Below are 21233 nucleotides of genomic sequence, written 5' to 3' on the forward strand. Positions count from 1 at the left end.
GTGGTGTCATGCGTTCATCAGGCTGAGGTGCCCCCCCGCCTCCTGAGGTGCCTGTTTATTTTCCATCTGATGCCCCTCGAGTGTGCTCTCCGTTTGGAGTCAGGTATCTAGTGTGGGCCTCGCCCAGGCATTTTGGGCCCAGTGGTCCACGGACAATGATTGGTGCACTATCCGGACTTGTGTAGTTGGTGTACATAATTGTATACACTGTATTTATAGTTTTGACTACTGAATTTTTATTGATTACAATCATTCCAATCAACTCCTTTTGTCCTTGCAATATTCGGGGGGGGTATATGTAATGTTGCAGCATTTATTGGTGTGTCTGGTGTTGTGGGTGTGGGTGGGGTGTTGTATGTTACTTGTGTGTGTCACTCTCTTTTCCCTCCTCCCTCCCCTGTGTTGTAGGTGCAGTTCTCACCGTGGTCGTCGTCGCCGTCTCTGGAGCTCCAATAAAGGAGCAGGAAGACGATCGCTGGAAGGATCTGCAGTTCTGGCTCCATGGCGTCCTGGTTCCTCATGGGGTGTGGAGAGGTGAGTGATTTCCCCTTCTGTGTACTGTTTCTGCCGTGTTTTTAATCACGTTGGTTCCGCCCCGGAAAAGGTGGCGGATTTGCATCTTGTGATAGGGTGGGCGGTACATTGCCTTCCGCCTGTCTGTTGGCGGTTACTGCTGCAGTGTTTGTTTCTACCAACGTGGCAGTCGGAGTGTTAAAGTGGCTGTCTATGTTGGCGGTTTCCGCTGTGGTCGTAATTCCATTTTCTTTCCGCCTGCCTGTTGGTGGTGTTACTGCCACTTTAACACCGACCACCAGGGTTGTAATGAGGGCCATATTGCCTTAGTTCCCCTCCCCCAGACCAATGAACAAGTGTTCAGGAATAGGAAGAGTTTTCACTCACTCAATGTCCAGATGGTGTGCCTTGCTGACCAGTACATCTCCCATGTCACTGCCAAGTATCCTGGGTCGGTGCATGACGCCCTCGTCCTGAGGAATAGCAGCATCCCACATGTGATGGCACAGCTACAGAGGCACAGAGTGTGGCTAATAGTTGAGCTTGAGTCCCCACCCAATGAATGTCAGTGTATGCCTTCAGGAGTCATCCCCCATGCCAGCAAGGCTAATGTTTGTCCCTGACTTCTTGCAGGTGACTCTGGCTACCCAAACCTGTCCTGGCTCTTGGCCCCTGCAAGGAATCTCAGGACAGGGGCTGAGAAGAGGTATAATGATGCTCATGGACATCCCAGGAGGATTATTGAAAGGACCTTCGGTCTCCTGAAGGCCAAGTTCAGGTGCCTCCATCTGACAGGTGGATCCCTCTGCTACTCCCCTGAGAAGGTCTGCCAGACAGTTGTTGTATGATGCATTTTGCACAACCTGACCATCAGCCGGCATGTGCCCTATCTGCAGGAGGAAGAGGGTGAAAATGCTCCAGTGGCAGCAGTGGACCCTGAGGACAGTGAAGATGAGGAGGAAGAAGATAAGGATGTGGACAACAGGACATCAGTTATACAGCAGTACTTCCAATGACACACATGTAAGACAGTAGACCTGACCATTCCTCTAATAAATAATTTTTCTGTGTGGCTGTAGCATGATGGCAGTCACTTCCTTAGCATCCCATCTGACTGGCACCTATGCCTTCCCATTTTTCAGATGTTGGTGTGGTTACAACTGTGTACTGATGGGATGATTACAAACTGCTACAGGCCATTTGGTGGATGGAATCACAAAGTTCTGGACAATTGCACAGGATGATACACTTCAATACATTGCACATTTCTGTCAGATAAAGCACTATTACTCCAGTTGGGTTCATGGGTGTTTAGTGAAGTGACAATTATGAAGGAATAGTACAATGAAATGTAGTGATGGTACTGGAAAGTCCAGTGTAGTGGTCTGGTCTGTTTGTAGCACATATCCAGTGTCCAAAGGGCCATAAGAAGGGGAGCAATGGCAGTTCAAAGTTGGCAAGGTGACATAGTGGAACACCATGGAAGACATTCAGGAGGGGCCCATTTCCTGGCGGTGGTCTTGGCAACTGTCTCTGGTGTCTGTCTGGGTCGTAGGGAACATTTGCGAGGTGGTTCACCTTCTGCAGGGGAATGAGTGCTGGTGGCTTGCAGGTCCTGTGGCAGGGCCTCCTGTCTGCTAGCTGCAGCAGATGTGGAGGGCTGGTCAGTTGACTGGTTAGTGGAAGGGGCCAGCTGGTGTGATGTCTAGTCCCTCATGATGTTGGCCATATCACCCCTGCTATGGAGACCATGGTGGTGTTGAGCTCATGCAATTCTTTCTTGATCTCGTGGTGGTGTTCATCTTGCAGCCTCTGGTTCTCCTGCATGATGTCTATCACCTGACCCATCTTCTTCTGGGATTGTTGGTAAGCCCCCAGCACAATAGTGAGTGCCTCCTGGCCAGTCAGTTCCCTGGGTCTGTCCTCACCCTGGCGCACAGCTGTCCTCCTAGTGTCCCTGGCCCCCAGTGCCTGTGTCCCCTGAACGGTGTGCTCACTGCCACTGACCCCAGGACCCTGATTGTCTTGCCTGTGAGGTGTGGCCTGGGGTCCCTCTACAGGTGGGCACACTGCTGATTGACGTGTCCTGGGGACAGAGGTCTGGGGACATTGGGTGGCTACTGTGGTGTTGGATACTGAGGGGGAAGGCTCTGTGGTGGACTGTGTGTGGGCTGGGGTATCCGACTGATCAGTGGTCCCTGATGGGCAAGGGAGTTCATCCAGATCCAGAAGTCCAGAGTTGCTGTCATCACTGGGGGCATCTTCTGGTGGGACCTGGGTAACCATGGCACCTTCGCACTGCTGAGATTGGCTGGGGCACCTGTGGGGATGTAAGTGGTGTATCATTCTACATGTCTGTGACGTATTCTAGCTTCCCCTATACTATTTCTGTTGCCCTGCCACCTTTGTTTGTGTATGATGATGGATTGTGGGATTAGTTCTCCATGCTGTACATGCATTGGTGGTAGGTGTACATGCAGGGCTGGGACGGATGTGCATGCAGTGGGAATGGCATGCAGGGCTTGGCATTTAAGTTAGTTAATTGTGGTGGTGCACTGTGTGGGATGAAGTGGAGTGATGGGTGTCAGGGTGAGGGGTGTTATTGGCATGCAGGTATGGGGGGTAGGTAGAAAATATTGACTCACCAGTGTCCAATCCTCAAGCAACTCCAGTGAGTCCCTCAGGATTCAGGATTGCCAAAACTTGCTCCTTCCATGCTGTCAGCTGTAGGGGAGGAGGGTGGGGCCCATCGTCAGTTCTCTGGATAGCAAGCTGGTGCCTTGCTGCTATGGAACGTACCTTCCCCGTAGGGTGTTCCACCTCTTCCTGGTGTCGTCCCTTGTTCGTGAAAGCTGTCCCACGGCATTTACCCGGTTCACGAATCTCTGCCATAGCTCCATCTTCCTGCCAGTGGAGATCTGTTGAATCCGTGCTCCAAACAGCTGTGGCTCTACCCTGACTATTTCCTCCACCATGACCTGCAACTCCTCATCAGTGAAACAGGGGTACCTTTGTGGGGACAAGGGTTTTGTGTGTGTGCGTTGTGCAGAGGATGTTGAGTAATGTGGTTGGGTGTGGAGCGTGGGGTTCATGATGGACAAATGGGTGGTTGTGGTGTGTGTGTGTAGTTGTCTCTATGATATGCATGGCTAGCTATTGCAGTCTTTTCGGGTTGGCAAAGGGTTGTGGGTGATGTGGGTGATGTGGGTGTGTGTTTTATAGTGCTGTTGGTGGGTGGGTGTGGTGTGTGTATTAGTGCCAGGTGGGTGTTTTTGGTATTGGCCAATGTTGTGTTGTATTTAGGTGGCCATTATCACCGCGCCCGTGTGTACCCCCAATGGTTTACCGCTGTTGAAGTCTGCTGTGGTGATTCGTGGGTCATAATGTGGAGGGTGTTGTTTTGTTGGCGTAATGGTAGGGGTGTTCGTACTGACAGTTTAACACTAACCTTTGGTCTGGCGAATTTGTGTTTGTGGCAGTGTTCTGTCGGTTTGGTGTGTGTGTATGTGGCATAAGATGGGGGATGGGTATTCGCATCCGTGAGGGTATGTTGGTGACCATCACCGTGGTAAGCGGGATTTACCGCCAATGTAAAATGAGGGCCTAAGTGTGAAAAGCATTCAAGTGTCAAAAACAGTAATTAAATAAAACACAGGAAACAGTTTAAAAATCTAAAAAAAAAAAAAAAAAAATGATTTTTTGTTATCTTTAATTTGACACTAAAACAAAAAGAAATCGGATAAGGGGAACCAGGGATATTATTTTTTTAAGAATTAGCCAATCATTATGAATTTGGCAGTCTTTTCAGAAGACCGTTGAAGCCACGGGTGCCCGAAGACCGCCAGTGCTGTCTGTCTTCCGACCACCATATTACGAGTACCGAAGGATTTCTGCCACAATTTGGGTGGAAATCGTCCAGTTGTCGTGGTGGTCAGAGGCGCAGGGGTGGTTCCACCACCAACCCTGCGCCACCAAAAGGACTCCCCCAGCCTCATTATGACCTGTAATATGGCCTAGCGGTGTCCTGATGGTGGGGCGCTGCCGTGGTGGAAGTGCCTGTTCCTGTTTCCTGCCTGACGATCTCCTAGACGGACAAGGTAAGTCAATCGTCCGACAGGTGTGGGGGGGTTGTGTGTGTGCATGTGAGTGGGTGTTGTTTGTGTGTGTGAATGCAAGTGTGAATGTAAGTGTGTATGCGTGTGCGCATGCATGTGTGTATGGCTGTTTGAATGCGTGTGTAATTGTTGAAGTGAGTGTGTGTTGGAATGTTTGTGTGAATGCTTGTATGGATGCATGTGAGTGAATGCAAGTATGGATGCATGTGAGTGAATGCATGTATGGATGCGTGTGAGTGAATGTGTGTATGGATGTGTGTGAGTGAATGCGAGTATGGATGCATTTGAGTGAATCCATGTAGGTAAGTGTGAATGAGTGTATGTGGGGTGCATGTAGGTGTGTGTATGCTTGTGCGTGTATGTGGGTAAGGGGTGCTGGTATGGAATGGGGTGGGGGTGATGTTCTGGAAGGGGAGGGGGTGCTGGTATGGAAGGGGGTGGGGGAGGGTGGTGCTATTCTGGAAGGAGGAGTGGGAGAGTTGTGCCCTGGTATGGAAGAGGGAAGGGGGGTACTGGGTGGGTTTGGGTTTGCAGGGGGATGTGGGAGTATCATGGGATACATTTTCTATCACTGGTAGCTTTTCTGCCATGGTTTTTGTGGCGGTGCTACCGCTGCAGAAACCCTGGAGGAAAGCCGACTCGTTATACTGCCAGTGGTCATCAGTAGACCATCGGGTTGGAGATGCTATTCTCCGGTCCGGCTGTCCAACCGCCCTGGCAGTAGAAGTGGAGATGTGGCGGGTTGGCAGAGGCCAACTCGCCACACTCATAATGTGGCGCTCTTCACCGCCAGCCGTCGGAGGTGAGACTCCCACCGTGGCCCTGGCGGTCTTTGGACCGCCAATGTCAAAATGAGGGCCATAATGTTTTCTAGTGCATATTAAAAAAGAGCAGCAATCTGGTCATCTGGTCGCACCTCAACCGAAGTAAAGTCAAAGTTTATGGCCCACTGCAATGGAGTCCTGCTCAGCTACAGCAAGCAGGAGGCCTCAATCAAAAGTTTACCTTCAGACTTAGTCCTTTTCTTGAATGTTTTCCTCAGCGGGATGAGGTCACAAATCCAATCTGACCTCCCTGGAGCCCTCTTCGTGTCCAGGTCACAGGAGACCTCAGTGAAGAGTTCTACATTCGGACTTAGACGATTTTTCGGGATGAAATTCTTCGTCTGCGCCAAAGCTTAATCTTGATCAAACATCTATGGAGCCCTCCTCGTCTACACACACGCGAAGTCCCAGTCAAATTTTATCCTTTGGACATAGTCACTTTTTTGGGGCTTTTTTTCTGCCCCGTCGGATGACCCAATTTTGAGTCTACGTCATCAGATTGCCTTTCCAGCAGCCCCCGGTGAAATCCCGGAAATCCAGGGCTCCGGAGCTTTTCAGCTCAATTGACTTTCCTACTAAGTTATTATAAATATTGTTATTATTATTATTATTATTATTGTTATTCATTTTACTACGATTGCAAAAAATGAAATTCAAGACCATGGAAGGGGAATATATTTAGGCTTACAATTCAGGACCAGAAAAGTTGAGGAACAAATGGCAAAATGGATCAGCACTTAGGGCCAGGCATAGCAGAGTGCAAAGTATCCTGAGTTTGTGGGGAAAGTTTACATTTTACACAGGACAACATAGGCTTCAAAATCACATTCCAACAACTCAATGAATAAGGCACAGCCTGATAACCAAAAAAACTGACTAGAACACAAAACTCTGAAAAGATCATCTCCGGTCGAATCAAATTCAAAGCTGAAATTGAAACCACGGAACTGTTGTAGACAGTATCTAATACAACATAATGTAACCTAAGGTAACCTAACCTAAAAACATTACATGAGCACTTTCACTGCAAATGTGGTTCATGAAAACTTGTTTTATTGCGTGGAGAGGCAAATGACCTAGCAGAAGTGTCCGTGTGATTAACCACTGGCTAACTGACCAAGAAACATTGTTACTGGAGAACTGCACTCTTTCACAATTAAGACCAGTCATTCAGCATGCAATAATTCAACTGAAATATTATAGAGATATATAATTAAGTTCATTTCCAAATGACCATTCAAGAAAACAAAATCAATTTATAGACACTGTATTTCAGTCAATACTCGATGTTAAAATTGCAATACACGTCTTCACATCTTCATAAATGTTGTTTAGTAAGATTGCAGGGCCTTCTAACATGGCAACATGGTAAGCTGTCTTTTATTCAATCCAATGTTTGTATCATGCTACTACGTTCCGCATGGACATCCTGGTTACATGAAGAGTTCAGACTACTTTTGAAAATCATTCCTGTCACTTATCAATTTGTGAAGGGCATCCTGTTCTACAATTAGCAGGCTTTTATTTGTGTAGGTGAGAACCACTTTTTGTAATGATGCTAGCCTGAAAGGTGAAATGAGCTCATAGTATTATAGGCCTCTTAAGAACTTTTTACTTTGAGAAATGCCAAACTGGTCACAGATTCTGTAGTTCCATAACTACAATAGAGTTCTTATCAAAGTGGTCTGATTGTCTGTGGTTGCTCTATTTGCCAGTAAACCTGAGGGAGAAAGTGCTTACTTTGAGTCAATAAGAAGCCATTTCTTGACTTCTTATGATCATTGGGGACCATATTTTTGACTCAGTTTGCATTGCTTTTGCACCACGCAACATGGTGCAAGAGTGAAGCAAACAGTAAGTGAGATTTATACAGCCACGCAAGGCCAACTTACTTGGCTCTGCATGGCTTCATGAATCGCGAGTAATGTAACACAGCACAAATCACTGTGTTACATTACTCAGCACCAGGGAGACATTTCCATGGGTGTTGTGTGGGTTTTCCCACACAATATCCATGGATTTTGATGCATTCCCAGATGTACAAGAACTTGTAAACCTGGGAATGCACAAAAAGATATGCCTCTCCAGGAGAGGCGTAACAAGGAAAAATAAGTTTATTTCTCATTGTTTTTTCCTCCTGAAAAAAGCCTCCTCTCAGGATTGTTTTTGTGTAGAAAGGTGCCCCTTCCTGCAGAAAAAACAATCCTAGATGCAACACATGCATCCTTGCACTATACCGCAAGAGTGCCTGTGTTGCCACTAGCATACCTAAAGGGTGCCAGAGAAGGGGAAAGGACATGAATGTGCAGTATTCCATAAAATTTAGGGGTGACTGATATGTATTAAAAATGAAGTATTCCACCTAGAAAAAGGTTTGTTTTTTATTTTTATATTTTGCCAGATCGAAATGGCAGTTTGAAAATGCACTACCGGCTGTGTTGGTGAGCCTGTTACATGTTTTACTCTGCTACTTTAGTGGGTGGCAGCCCATTACTAGTATGTCATTTACATACCCTGGGTACGTGTAGTCCCAATTACAAGGGACTTAAAAGTAAAAATTAAATGTGACAATCAGGCCTACGCCAATTGTACCATGTTTTTAAGGGAGAGCACAAGAACAATACCACTACATAGAAGAAGTACAGAAAGTCCTAAAAGCTATCAAAAAGAAGTTGAGAAAAAAGGGGAGTAAAGTCAATGAGACTCTGCAGAAAAGGCCCGGACCAATATGACCCCCACAAGCCAAAAGCTAGGGTAGACTAATCAATACTTGCTGGGCCGTCCTGCTCAGGCAATATAATGTGGACAGTAGTGCACTTCTGCAGATGCACTTGCCAGTTTAATGTTCTTTGGAACCTAATTAGATCCCTCTGTCAGCAGCATACTCCTAAGTGACTGCACTGCTCTATGGGCAACTCTTGACTCGATCTATAGCACTCCTAACCTTAGCTTTCTCACAGACTCATTCAGGTAGTCTGGCAGTATCATCATGGCCAAAAAGTGATGTGGACCATTCCGTCTTCTGTCAGACCTCTGCCCCCAACCCAGCAAAAACGATATCAATAGGCCCAACCCCCAAAAGTGTCAAGACCCAGGTCCTGGGGCATCCACTGCAAAGTGGAAGGTCACCTAGATCCGGGAAATGCCATCCAGATAGGGTTTTCTGAACTTGTTAGAATTCTGAGAGTGGGGGCCACCAGCCCCTGTTGTTAGGTACCATTTTCCACTCTCTCTCTCGCACAATCTCAGGGGTGGTATCTTTAGACATGACTATTAGTCAGTGGGTATATACCCTGATGCTAAACAAGTTCCTGGCAAGCCAGGACTTCCAGGGGAACCACCAGCACCTCAAAGGAGATACACTCTGACAGTATTGTGCAGGGGCTTGCCTGGTGCAGGTCTCCTGTCTTCTGTTTTCTGTCTCTGGAACTGCACGCCCAGCAGACCCAGGTCAGAGGTGGCCTGATCAGAGACAGTCTTTGACTGGTCTTTTGTCACAGCTTACAACTCCTGATTTAGTGGTCCTCCCACTGTTGACATCCTACCCCTTGTTTTCCATCTGAGCCTCCATAGCATTCAGTTGGGAGTAGTAACCTCAGAGAACTGAACTTTCAGGGTACTCTGGGAGGCTGTCTCACCCAGCTCTTCTATCGCTGGTGGTAATTTGTTTCCCTGGATGCAGTACATTGGCATCTGAGCAGTGACTATGACTCTCCTCTGTGTCACTTTCCTGCAGCATGTCAGAAACAAGAGAAACAACAAACACATATGGCAGAAGAAGAAGCCCTGCCCATTTTCCTGGGTTATCCTACACATCTGTCTTGACAGATACTGATCAGGAAAACAGGCCTTTCTACTACCAATGTCTTTTTAGTGGCAGGGATACCAGTTATTGTGATCTGGTGGTGGTGACAACTGCCAACCTCAGGGATCAGGATCACAAACATACTCTATGCGTCCATCTCCCTACTAAGGGACACTCAGACATGTTCTACTGTCTGCTCCTGGGGATTACCTTCCCCCAGAGTCATATTGGTTATCCCTGTAGAGGTTCCACCAGTGGATGATTTCCTGGTACAGACACGTCTCCTTGCTTGTAGCCTAACTGGGAACAATCAAAGCACCAAGGTTAGCAAAAAAGCTTCCTGGGCCTCCACCCTTTAGAACCTCCCCACTGCTCTCAGAAGGAGCAATAGACTCCTCCTCCCCCTCCTGATTAAAGGCCATTTTTGGAACTTATCTGTCTTACCCTGTACCTCCACCTCACTGTGGTGGGGGAACCTGAACCACCTTCTTAGTACCATACTAATCCATATCCCAGCCTCCTTTCCTAGCTTACAGAGCATGTGCTCCTTTAGACTCAGGTTATAACACTCATCAATATCACTTTCTCTACTGCCCGCCATCCATTTGGTGCCTTACCAGAGTAGTCCACAAAATTTCCCCTAGGATGGTGAGACAGCTCGTAACTGTTCCTGAACCTTAAGTGCTATCCCTCTAGGGTAGGACCAAACTTTGTGATAAGGGCTGCTTTCAAGGGGGCACAGACTATCTGGTCGGCCACCTCTAAAGCCAGCAGAGTATTCATCCCAGTAGCTGGTATGTGCCTAGATAGACTAGCCCACTAATCCTCCTCTAGTACCCTACACATACGCACGGCTCCATCATAGACTGTAAACCACTTATCAGTATGACCTTCCACCTCAAAGATATATTGGCGATATCCTCCAACCCGTTCACATTCCTGCCTTTGTGCAGCTACCTCTAGTGACTTACATTGTTGTCTCACGTGCCCAAATCCCTGCAACCTTCTTTGAGAGACCGGTGCTCCCCCTTGCAGGTCTCATAGGCCCTAACTAGAATGCTAGGTTTCCCCATTATAGGTAAGTCCCATGGTTATCAGTATGTGTATGTGCTCAAAATAGATTGGGGGCTCACACTATGTCATTTTATGCTGTTTATCTTATTTAGACCCATGTCACAATGAGTGGCTCCCATCAGCATCACCATACTTAATGATGAGGCCTAATGAGCAATCAGCTTCCCTTCATATTGTGCACATGTAGAGGTCGGACATCCAGAAAGCAGGGTACTCTCTTTCTGTGGAGTAGTGTGAAGACCTTACTTAATTGGGGTAAGCCACTTCCTCTACTGATTTTTCATTTTGCATCTTCACTTCTCCTTTGCTATCCTTTCCTCTAAACTATTGTTTATATATTATGGAGTGTTTGGGCCGCTTGTGAGTATACTTTTGGACTACACACTAATGGGTGAATTCACATGGGTGTTTTTCTTCTGTTTATCAGGTGGGTTGGCCCTCACGCTCCTCTGTGTATGGCCTATTCAGTCTTATATGTCAATCGGTCATATTTATAAACATCTTGTAATTGTTTGTTATAGATGTCCTATATATTGGTTAGTCCTGATGTGACCCTGCATTCTTTTAGAGGGTTGAAATGCCATCAACTACATTTTAAGTGAACCTCATTACGTGACCATTTGAAATTAGTTGAGTTGCACATATGGACAATTAGTAAAATAGATCATTTATAAACAAAATATGGGAAATCTGATGTTATAACCTGGTGAATGTTTGTGATTTTTTTCTGTAACATGGTTTTGCCGGTTCCAGCTGTTTGTGACACCTTTACTGTAAATGTCTTTTGGTGTGTATATTGATTCATGAGAATACAATTACTTCTGAATCAGTAAGAGGGCTCTGTGTTTTCAATTAAAGGAGTGGCTTCCTCTCAGTTCTGGTTGTAAATGTAGTATTAATGCAATTGTGTGAATTGTTATCGAATATAAAAATATTGGATGACAATAGCCATTGTTTTAAATAACCGCCTCAAAGTCAGGCACCAGGTTTTTGGGGAGACGGGGACCCTTTGCCTTGTCTTCTCCTCCAATGTCCTGTTGGCTGCTATCCTTTCAACTTCCAAAGTCACCTTCCTTTCTTCCAAGACTTTCTTAACCTCCGCCTTCTCCTTAGCTATGGCTCTCTCTCTACCTTAGCCTTTTCTTTCTATTCATCCAGTTTCAGCTTGGCCAACTGCAGTTTCAGCTTTCTTTTTGCTCTCCTGTCCTCTTGTCCTCCAAGTCCTTCGGGGACAGTTTGTTGGTGGATGCATTGACCCCTGCTCTGGTTCCATTAGGAGACCTTACTGCTGTGGGCCCTTCTCTTCCATCTAGGATTTGGTCAGTAGGTATCCTCACACCTCCTTTATTTCATTCTCCTCTTCAACATCCTCCTCACCCTCCTCCTGATCCCGTGCTGTAGACGGCAGCTGGTGGGTCTCCTCCCAGAACATCTATTTGGACCTCCATGGAGCCTTTTGCCATCAGCTGACCCCTTTCCCTGCACAACTGCCTCCGCTTTGCCATAGTGTAGTTTTCAAAGGTAATGAGTACTCCTTCCATGCTTGCAGCAAGTACCACAGGTGCACACACATGAAGCAGGAATTCTAATGTCAGATCATTTATAATAGATTTTTGGATTTTCACAGCTCACTGAGTGGCCCCTCACAAACACAAGTGCTAGATCCCACCCCACCAGATTTGGGGTATTAAGTTGGGTGCAAGCCCCACTCAAATAAAAAACACAATACTTGTCGGAATGAAACACCAGCACAGCACCCACCCAGCGGGCCCAAACCTCCCTACCCAGGACAGGTCAATCAGCGGTGTGTCCACCACTACAGGGCACCCAGGGTAACCCACCACCCCAACAACAACAGGGACCTGGGGGCAGTGGTGGTGGGCACACGGTCCAGGGGACGGAGGCCCAGGAACATAGGGGAACTGGGAGGGCTGCTGTGCAACAGAGGGAGGATAGACCAAGGGAACGAACTCTCCACGAGGCCCTATCCTCCATCATGGGAGCATACCACCACTCCCAGGAGACGATGGCGATGGTCCTGGACAAGTTGCAGGAGACCCTGCGCCTGCAGGAGGAACACTATTTGGGGTTCAGGGAGGAGCTCAGGACTATCGGCTCCACCCTGGGCACCATCGTAGGGGTGCTGAAGGACATACAGCAGACCTTGAGGGACACTGTGGCACTCCAAGGGGCCCCTGACACTAGCCACGGCGATGAACTGCCCACCACCTCCGCCGCCGCTAGTGGACAGGACTCCCCACCACAGGACCACCACACCAGCACCCCACCCCCTGCAGACGGACAACCACCACGCAAGCGGTCCCTGAGATCAAGGAACAGAACAGAGCAAGATGGCAAGACCCCCCCGCCAGGAAATGAGACCACCCTGATTGTCCTCCCACTGTCCCACTTTGTTACCCTGTCCATATTCGAACTGCCCCAGCTCCACTTCCTATGCGCAGATGGGCAGTGCACCTGTGAGACTAATAGACTGGACTCTGCCATGGACATTCCTCCACCATCCCCCATCACCATTTTACAACCCCCCTTCATTTTTTGAGCACTTAAATAAACACCCTTGAAACACAAAAAAATCTGGAGTCAGTCTATGATTTGGTACTTTGTATTATCAATTACAGTGTCATAATGGCTGTTCCATTGTAAGGCTAACATACCTATGTCACACATCACAAGCCCTTGAAGGATGCAAGCAGTTGACACGTAGGTTACCACACCTGTGAAACCGTAATGGAAGGGTACAACTCAGTTAACAAATAGTGATTGAAATCGACAAACAGGATAGAGGTAGACGTGTGAAAGTTAATGTAATGTTAAACCAGAAAACGTTCTCACCTGTGTGTCACTGGAAATATTGAGGTATGACTGACTCCCTGTTGTCGTTTTCTTCTTCCTCAGCTTCATCCTCATCACTGTCCACAGGCTCCACAGACTCCACAGCTGCTACAACACCGTCATCTGGATCATCCTCCTGCAGAAAAGGCACCTGGCGTTGCAATGCCAAATTATGGAGCATGGAGCAGGCGATGATGATGTCGCACACCTTCTTCGGTGAGTAGAATAGGGATCCACCTGTCATATGGAGGCACCTGAACCTGGCCTTCAGGAGGCCGAAGGTGCGTTCGATCACCCTCCTAGTCCGCCCATGGGCATCATTGTACAGTTCCTCTGCCCTGGTCCTATGATTTCTCACTGGGGTCAATAGCCAGGAAAGGTTGGGGTAACCAGAGTCCCCCAATAGCCATACACGGTGCCTCTGGAGTTGAGCCATCATATCAGGGATGCTGCTATTCCGCAGGATGTAGGCGTCATGCACAGAGCCAGGGAACATAGCATTTACCTGCGAGATGTACTGGTCTGCCAAACAGACCATCTGGACATTCATGGAATGATAACTCTTGCTGTTCCTGTACACCTGTTCACTCCTGTGGGGGGGGGGCCAGAGCTACATGGGTCCCATCAATGGCACCTATGACGTTGGGGATATGTCCAAGGGCATAGAAGTCACCTTTGACTGTAGGCAAGTCCTCCACCTGAGGGAAAATGATGTATCTCCTTAAGTGTTTCAGCAGGGCAGACAACACTCTGGACAAGACGTTGGAAAACATAGGCTGGGACATCCCTGATGCCATGGCCACAGTAGTCTGAAATGACCCACTTGCAAGGAAATGGAACACTGACAGCACCTGCACGTCAGGGAGGATTCCAGTCGGATGGCGGATCGGTGACATCAGGTCTGGCTCCAACTGGGTACATAGTTCCTGGATAGTGGCACGGCCAAACCGGTAGGTGACGATGACATGTCTTTCTTCCATTGTCAACAGGTCCACCAGCGGTCGGTACACCGGAGGATTCCGCCATCTTCTCATATGTCCCAGCTGATGGTGCCTACAAAGGACAACAGCGAAGAACCAGTCACTATTCCTCCAGGTATGTACCCACAGTTACACACAAGACTACACCAGACACAAAACCCTTCCTGTATGTGTGTTGAGTGTAGGCCTAGCTATGTGTGACACAGTAGTAAATGAAGCCATGTGGGCCCCTGAAATGGCGGCTGCCTGACCTCTAAACTGGGACAATGGGATTGTGGGGTAACTGCGCTGGCTTTGCACACAGTCGCGGTAGGCGGTCGTAGACCGCGGCGCAATGCTGCATTGGTTAACATTGGACCCTATGGGTCCCAGGAGCCAATGAACAGGTGCGCCGGCGGTGATGATGCGCACCGCCGCAGACGTCACCGCCGCGGACGTCACCACCATTTTCTATCTGTTCAATCACTAGATACCTGACCTTCGACAGGAGAGGACCTACACTGCTAGTGCTGCTGTGACCTCGGTCTGGAAGCGACGAAGGCTGCTGCGTCTGGGGAAAGGGCCCCTGCCTTCACTGCACAGGAGTTGGAGAAACTTGTGGATGGGGTCCTCCCCAAGTACACACTAATCTACGGTCCTCCAGATCAACAGGTTAGTACACAGGGAGCACGTTGTATGGGCTAGGCCTGGGTGGAGAGGGCTGGGTGGAAGAGGGAAGGGGGCAGAGTTCATAGAACATTAATGCATGGGAATGAATGGGCCACATGACCAGAGTAGGGAGGGGGCCACTCACATTGACGGTGCAGTTGGTAATGACTGTTCCTCTTCCCTTGTGCATGTCATGTAGGTCAGCGCCCACCAGAAGAGGGACATCTGGCGTGCCATCGCCAAGGAGGTCCGGACCCTGGGGGCCCACCAGAGACGGGTCACCCACTGCCGGAAGAGATGGGAGGACATTCGCTGCTGCAGCAAGAAGACGGCGGAGGCTCAGCTGGGGATGGCCTCCCAACGTGGGAGGGGTGCCCGTCGCACCATGACCCCCCTGATGTTCTGGATCCTGGCAGTGGCCTACCCGGAGTTGGATGGGCGCTTGAGGACATCACAGCAGACACAAGGGGGTGAGTACAACCTCATTCTGCGGACTTTGCGTGCAGTGGAGGGGTCTGGGTGGGGGAGGTGGGCTGTGGGTGTCCCTAGGCCAGGGCGAGTTAGGTAGGCAAGGCCCCTCCGTAATGTAGGCCATGTGGCACTCAACCCCACCTCAGCAGAGTGCCAAGTCGAGGTATAGTTGCCCCTGTGGCATCCATGTGCGCAGATGTCCACCATTGCCATGTAGGCCATAACCCAGAAATTGCGTGTGCAGAGTGCAGGAGCACAGCGTAATGCAGGGGGCTGCTGCGTCTGTCTTGTCCGCCAACGGTAGCGGAATGCCATGCACTAAAACTCTCTTTCTTCTGCCTCCCCCACTTTTCCTGCTCTCCCTGTCCTTTTGTACATCAGCATCAACAGGCGGAAGTACAGTGGCACCGGAGCACGAGGGAGCTGCATCCCACATGGCCATGGAGGGCCACACCACGGATTCAGAATGTACCAGTGGGACGGAGGGCGAGGGGAGCTTCACGTCAGCCACCGGATCACCAACCAGCGACACGGACTCGTCCGCCGATGGGAGCTCCCCTGTGGTGGCGGCACCATCTATGCCCCCCACTTCAACAGGTACAGCCGCCACCTCCCCTACCAGCACCGCCCTCCCAGCAGCCCCTCAACGTTCGCCCTGTGCCCGCTCACCCAGGAGGGTGGGCATCACCTTCGCCCCAGGCACCTCAGGCCCTGCCCCAGTCACCCCTGCTGGCCTCAGTGAGGAGGCCATTGACCTCCTCAGGTCACTCACTGTTGGGCAGTCTACCATTGTGAATGCGATCCAGGATGTAGAACGAGAGTTGCAACACGGTAATGCATTCCTGGAGGGCATTCATTCTGGTCAGGCTGTCCTTCAGCGAACCCTGCAATCTCTGGCCTCAGCACTGATGGCAGCCATTGTCCCTGTGTCTAACCTCCCCCCTCCAACTTCCTCCACCCAGACCCAATCCCCTGTACCCCAGCCCATCCCAAGCACACCTACAGACCAGCATGCACACAAGTCAACACACAAAAGTAGCTCAAGCAAACATAGGCACCACACATCCCACAGGCACTCACACAAGCATCACACCCATACAGACACAGCAACATCCACTGTCTCCACTGTGTCCCCCTCCTCCTCTTCTCCCTCCCTGTCTCATCTACACACACACCTGCATGCACCACATCTACAGGCACCAGGAATCGCACCAGGACACCCAGCACCACAAGCCGCTCACCTGCACTCACCACCTCCACTGCCATTTACACATCCCCTGTGTCCTCTCCCAGTGTGTCTGTGACGCCCCATCCCAAAGTACACAAACGCCGGCAATCACTCACCCAACATCCATCCACCTCACGATAGCCTCCAGTACCTGCACCCAAAACAGCTAAAGTGACACCTCCGACAACCACCTCCTCTTCCTCCACTCCCAGACCCCCTCCAGCTATCCATCCCAGTGTTCGTCAGAAACTGTCCCTCTGTAAAATTTACCTTTTTGCCCCCACCTCCCCACCTCCAATACATCAGTCCCGTCGTAGCGCCTCAGCCAAAAAGCCTCCAATACCAGTGGTGCGTGTTCAAGGCTTGTGGAGTGCACCGGCCCCTAGGGCAGGCAGTAGGACCCGGAGCCAAGGCACTGGCAGCCCACCCCCTGTAAAGGCTCTAAAATTGGAGAGTGGACGACGGGACCGTGTTAAGACTCCTGGTGGGACAACAACTGACATGGGCTCGAAGGGGATTGGTGAGTCAGCTGTGACTCCAACAAAGGTGGGGAAGGTCCAGAGGAAGTCTGCCCAGCCTGTTGTGAGTGTCACGGCGGAGAAGTGCGCCATCATTTCCGGCGGTCCAGACACAACCGCCAGCACCGTTGTCACTGGTCCAGAGACCACCGCCAGAGTCACAGCCCAGGAGGGCTCAAGTATCGTCACTGGTCAGGAGACCACCGCCGGAGTCACAGCCCAGGAGGGCACAAGTATTGTCACTGGTCAGGAGACCATCGCCGGAGTCACAGCCCAGGAGGGCCCCGGCTGCCACAGCCCCGCTGGGCAATGATGGAACGTCATGCCACACACCAATGCCCAGGAGGGCACAAGTATCGTCACTGGTCAGGAGACCACCGCCGGAGTCACAGCCCAGGAGGGCCCAAGTATCGTCACTGGTCCAGAGACCACCGCCAGAGTCACAGCCCAGGAGGGCTAAAGTATCGTCACTGGTCAGGAGACCACCGCCGGAGTCACAGCCCAGGAAGGCTCAAGTATCGTCACTGGTCCGGAGACCACCGCCGGAGTCACAGCCCAGGAGGGCCCCGGCTGCCACAGCCCGCTGGGCAATGATGGAACGTCATGCCACACACCAATGCCCAATGTAGAGAACGTCATGCCACACACCAATGCCCAGTGTAGAGGACGTCATGCCACACACCAATGCCCAGTGTAGAGATCGTCATGCCACACACCAATGTCCGTATCAGAACCGCCATGGCAAAGCACCGCTGAACAGGGCAAAGACCGCCATGTCAAAGCACTGTTGAACAGGGCAAAGACTGCCATGTCAAAGCACCGCTGAACAGGGCAAAGACCGCCATGGCAAAGCACCGCTGAACAGGGCAAAGACCGCCATGTCAAAGCACCGCTGAACAGGGCAAAGACCGCCATGGCAAAGCACCGCTGAACAGGGCAAAGACCGCCATGGCAAAGCACCACTGAACAGGGCAAAGACCACCATGGCAAAGCACAGCTGAACAGGGCAAAGACCGCCATGGCAAAGCACCGCTGAACAGTCCAGAACCGCCATGTCAAAGCACCGCTGAACAGGGCAAAGACCGCCATGGCAAAGCACCGCTGAACAGTCCAGAACCGCCATGTCAAAGCACCGCTGAACAGGGCAAAGACCGCCATGGTGAAGACCGCTGAACAGGGCAAGCACTGTGTAGGAATGAAAAGGCCGCCACATCAGGCATCCTTATCCCATGTGCAGCTGGGACAGTGACAGGACATGAACTTTCACAGGGAGACTCATCCAGTCTGGGCACCAGTCCCACCCAGTACCAGTAGAGAACTGCATCTACTTGTGAGACTGTGGCTTTGCACTCCCCAGGATGGCACAGTGGGCAAACCACCCACTGTAGAGACTTGTGAGACTGTGGCTTTGCACTCCCCAGGATGGCACAGTAGGCAAACCACCCACTGTAGAGACTTGTGAGACTGTGGCTTTGCATTCCCCAGGATAGCACAGTGGGCAAACCACCCACTGTAGAGACTTCTGAGACTGTGGCTTTGCACTCCCCAGGATGGTACAGTGGGCAAACCACCCACTGTAGAGACTTGTGAGACTGTGGCTTTGAACTCCCCAGGATGGCACAGTGGGCAAACCACCCACTGTAGAGACTTGTGAGACTGTGGCTTTGCACTCCCCAGGATGGCACAGTGGGCAAACCACCCACTGTAGAGACTTGAGAGACTGTGGCTTTGCACTTCCCAGGATACATCAATGGGCATGGAGCCCCGTCGTGGATCTGGCTTCGCATTCATCTGGCTGAGGTGCCCCCCCTTCCCTTCCCCCTGAGGTGCCTGTAGTATTTCGATCTGATGCCCCGGCAGTGTTCTCTCCGATTGTGGTCAGGTATCGTTTGTGGGCCTCCCCCATGCATTTTTGGACTGTTGGTGCACGGACATTGTTGTGTACTTATCTGCACTACTTCTCCTATTGTATATACAATTATGACTGATTTTCAAATATATATCTGTATATTTGTGTATGACATGTATATTGGCACATTATAATGTTTGACCGAATTTCGCATTGTCTTTTCATTCTTCCGGGGGGATTGTGGGTTGTTACTGTGATTTTGGTGAATGCATTGGTGTGTATGTTGTAATATACGAGGGTGAGAGTGTTTGGTGGGTGTCCCCTAACTTTTGCCTTCCCCCTCCCCCGTGTCTTAGGTGCAGTACTCACCGGTGTCTTCGGCGCCTACGTAGCTGTTGGTCATAGAGGAGCAGAAAGACAAGGGCAGGGAGTATTTGTAATTCCGGCTCCATGGTGGCCTCCTTCCTCGTGGGATGTGTTCAGGTGAGCGTTTTCCCATAGCAAAAGCTGTTTCCGCCGTGTTTTTATCCACGGTGAATCCGCCCCGGAAAAGGTGGCGGATTGGCGGGTTGTAATACTGTGGGCGGTACATTGTCTCCCACCTGTCTGTTGGCGGTAACCGCCGCGCTGCTTGTCTGTACCGCCGTGGCGGGCGGTGTGTTAAAGTGGCTGTCTTAGTTGGCGATTTCCACCAGGGTCATAATTCCCTTTTTTTGTCCGCCGGCCTGTTTGCGGTATTTCCGCAGCTTTAACACCGTCCGCCAGGGTTGTAATGACCACCTTAGTCTTTGTAAAACAAATAGTTTAGTTGACGGCCCTCAAGACCCACAGCAGTCATCCATCAGAATTTTAGTATGCCTTCAGCAGAGCCTCCAAAACAGCAGTTCCTCTGAAGGTACAGAGAAAACTGTTGCTGTGCTGTTGCTGATCTCTCAGTTCAGCAGGTGGAAGCTCTTCAGGGTGGCAGAGGTAATGCCATCCTAACAGGTGAACTAACGGCCACCAAACTATAAATCGAGCCCTTTGCCTGCATTCCTGGTCCATTAATAGTGACCCATAACAGTTGTTTTGAGCTGTTTAGTACTTCCCCCTAGACTAACATTTATCCAGTTTTAAAACCATTATGAGAAGCTCTTTTGTGTATTTTTACCACCAGCTCTCTGTATGTTCCAATATAAATCCGAACACAAGCTGCCACAATGGTGATATGAACATCTGAGAGTATTACAGGGAGAAAAGCTTTTCAGATTGGCAAAATACATCATGGGCCAGATGTAGCAAAAATAAAAATTGCGACTCGCATTTTGCGAGTTGATGCGACTCGCAAAATGCGAGTCGCAAATTGGAATGCCAGAAAAAAAAGCGATCCGATTTTGCGACTCGCAGCCGGACTCGCAACGCTGTGTGCGAGTCCGCAGTTTGCGAGGTCGCTGTTTGCGAGTGTGCAAAAACGAACTTGCAATTAGCGAGTGGGTGTCGCAAATTGCGAATACCTTCAAAATTGCTTGCAGATGCAGCAGAACACTCCAGAAAGCATACCAGAACACTCTGGAAACACTTCCTGGCACATGATAATGGCATCACAGCCAGGAAGTTAACAAATACACCTGGGAGGAGGGCTCAACAGTGAGCAGTGTCTCTGCCACTCACAGTAGGGTGCTGAGGAGTGGTAGGCACAGCACCATGGACGCAGCAGGGACCAGCCAGGCTGGCAGGAGGGGCAGGAGATCATAGATAACAGCCAGGACAGATTAATGTGGCACGTGGCGTTAATGTGCCACATGACTGGTTGGCATTTTCCTGCCCATGGACAATTTCAACTTGTATATAGTTTCTTCATGACATTAATAAAACAGTTATTTTTGTTCCACTTAACAAATGGTTAATAGGTGAGTATGGTGGGAGTTGACACGTACCGTCCAAAATATTGCGTTGCAATGTGGTCCCGTCTCAGTCTGCCTTGATTAGCTAGACTCCTATCCCCATGATGGCGATGTGGTTGTTCTTGCTCTTCATCATCAGGATCTGGGTCTGCAGGGGTGAGAGGTAGCCCACGTCGGGTGGCTATGTTGTGGAGGATGGCGCATGCGACTACAATTTTGAAAGCAGTAATGGGGGTGTATTGGAGGGCGCCTCCACTGCGGTGGAGGCATCTGAATCTTGCCTTCAGCAGTCCGAAGGTGCGCTCGATCAGATTCCTGGTCCTCTTATGCGCACTGTTGTATTGCCTCTCTGATTCAGTTCTGGGTGTTAAAAACGGAGTCATGATCCAAGGCCTGAGAGCATATGCACTGTCACCTGTTGGGCACAAAAGTACACGGTTAGGAAGTCCAGATTGTCGTGCACAGTGACCTG

This window comes from Pleurodeles waltl, chromosome 4_1 (assembly GCF_031143425.1).
Source record: "Pleurodeles waltl isolate 20211129_DDA chromosome 4_1, aPleWal1.hap1.20221129, whole genome shotgun sequence".
Taxonomy (NCBI): Eukaryota; Metazoa; Chordata; class Amphibia; order Caudata; family Salamandridae; genus Pleurodeles; species Pleurodeles waltl.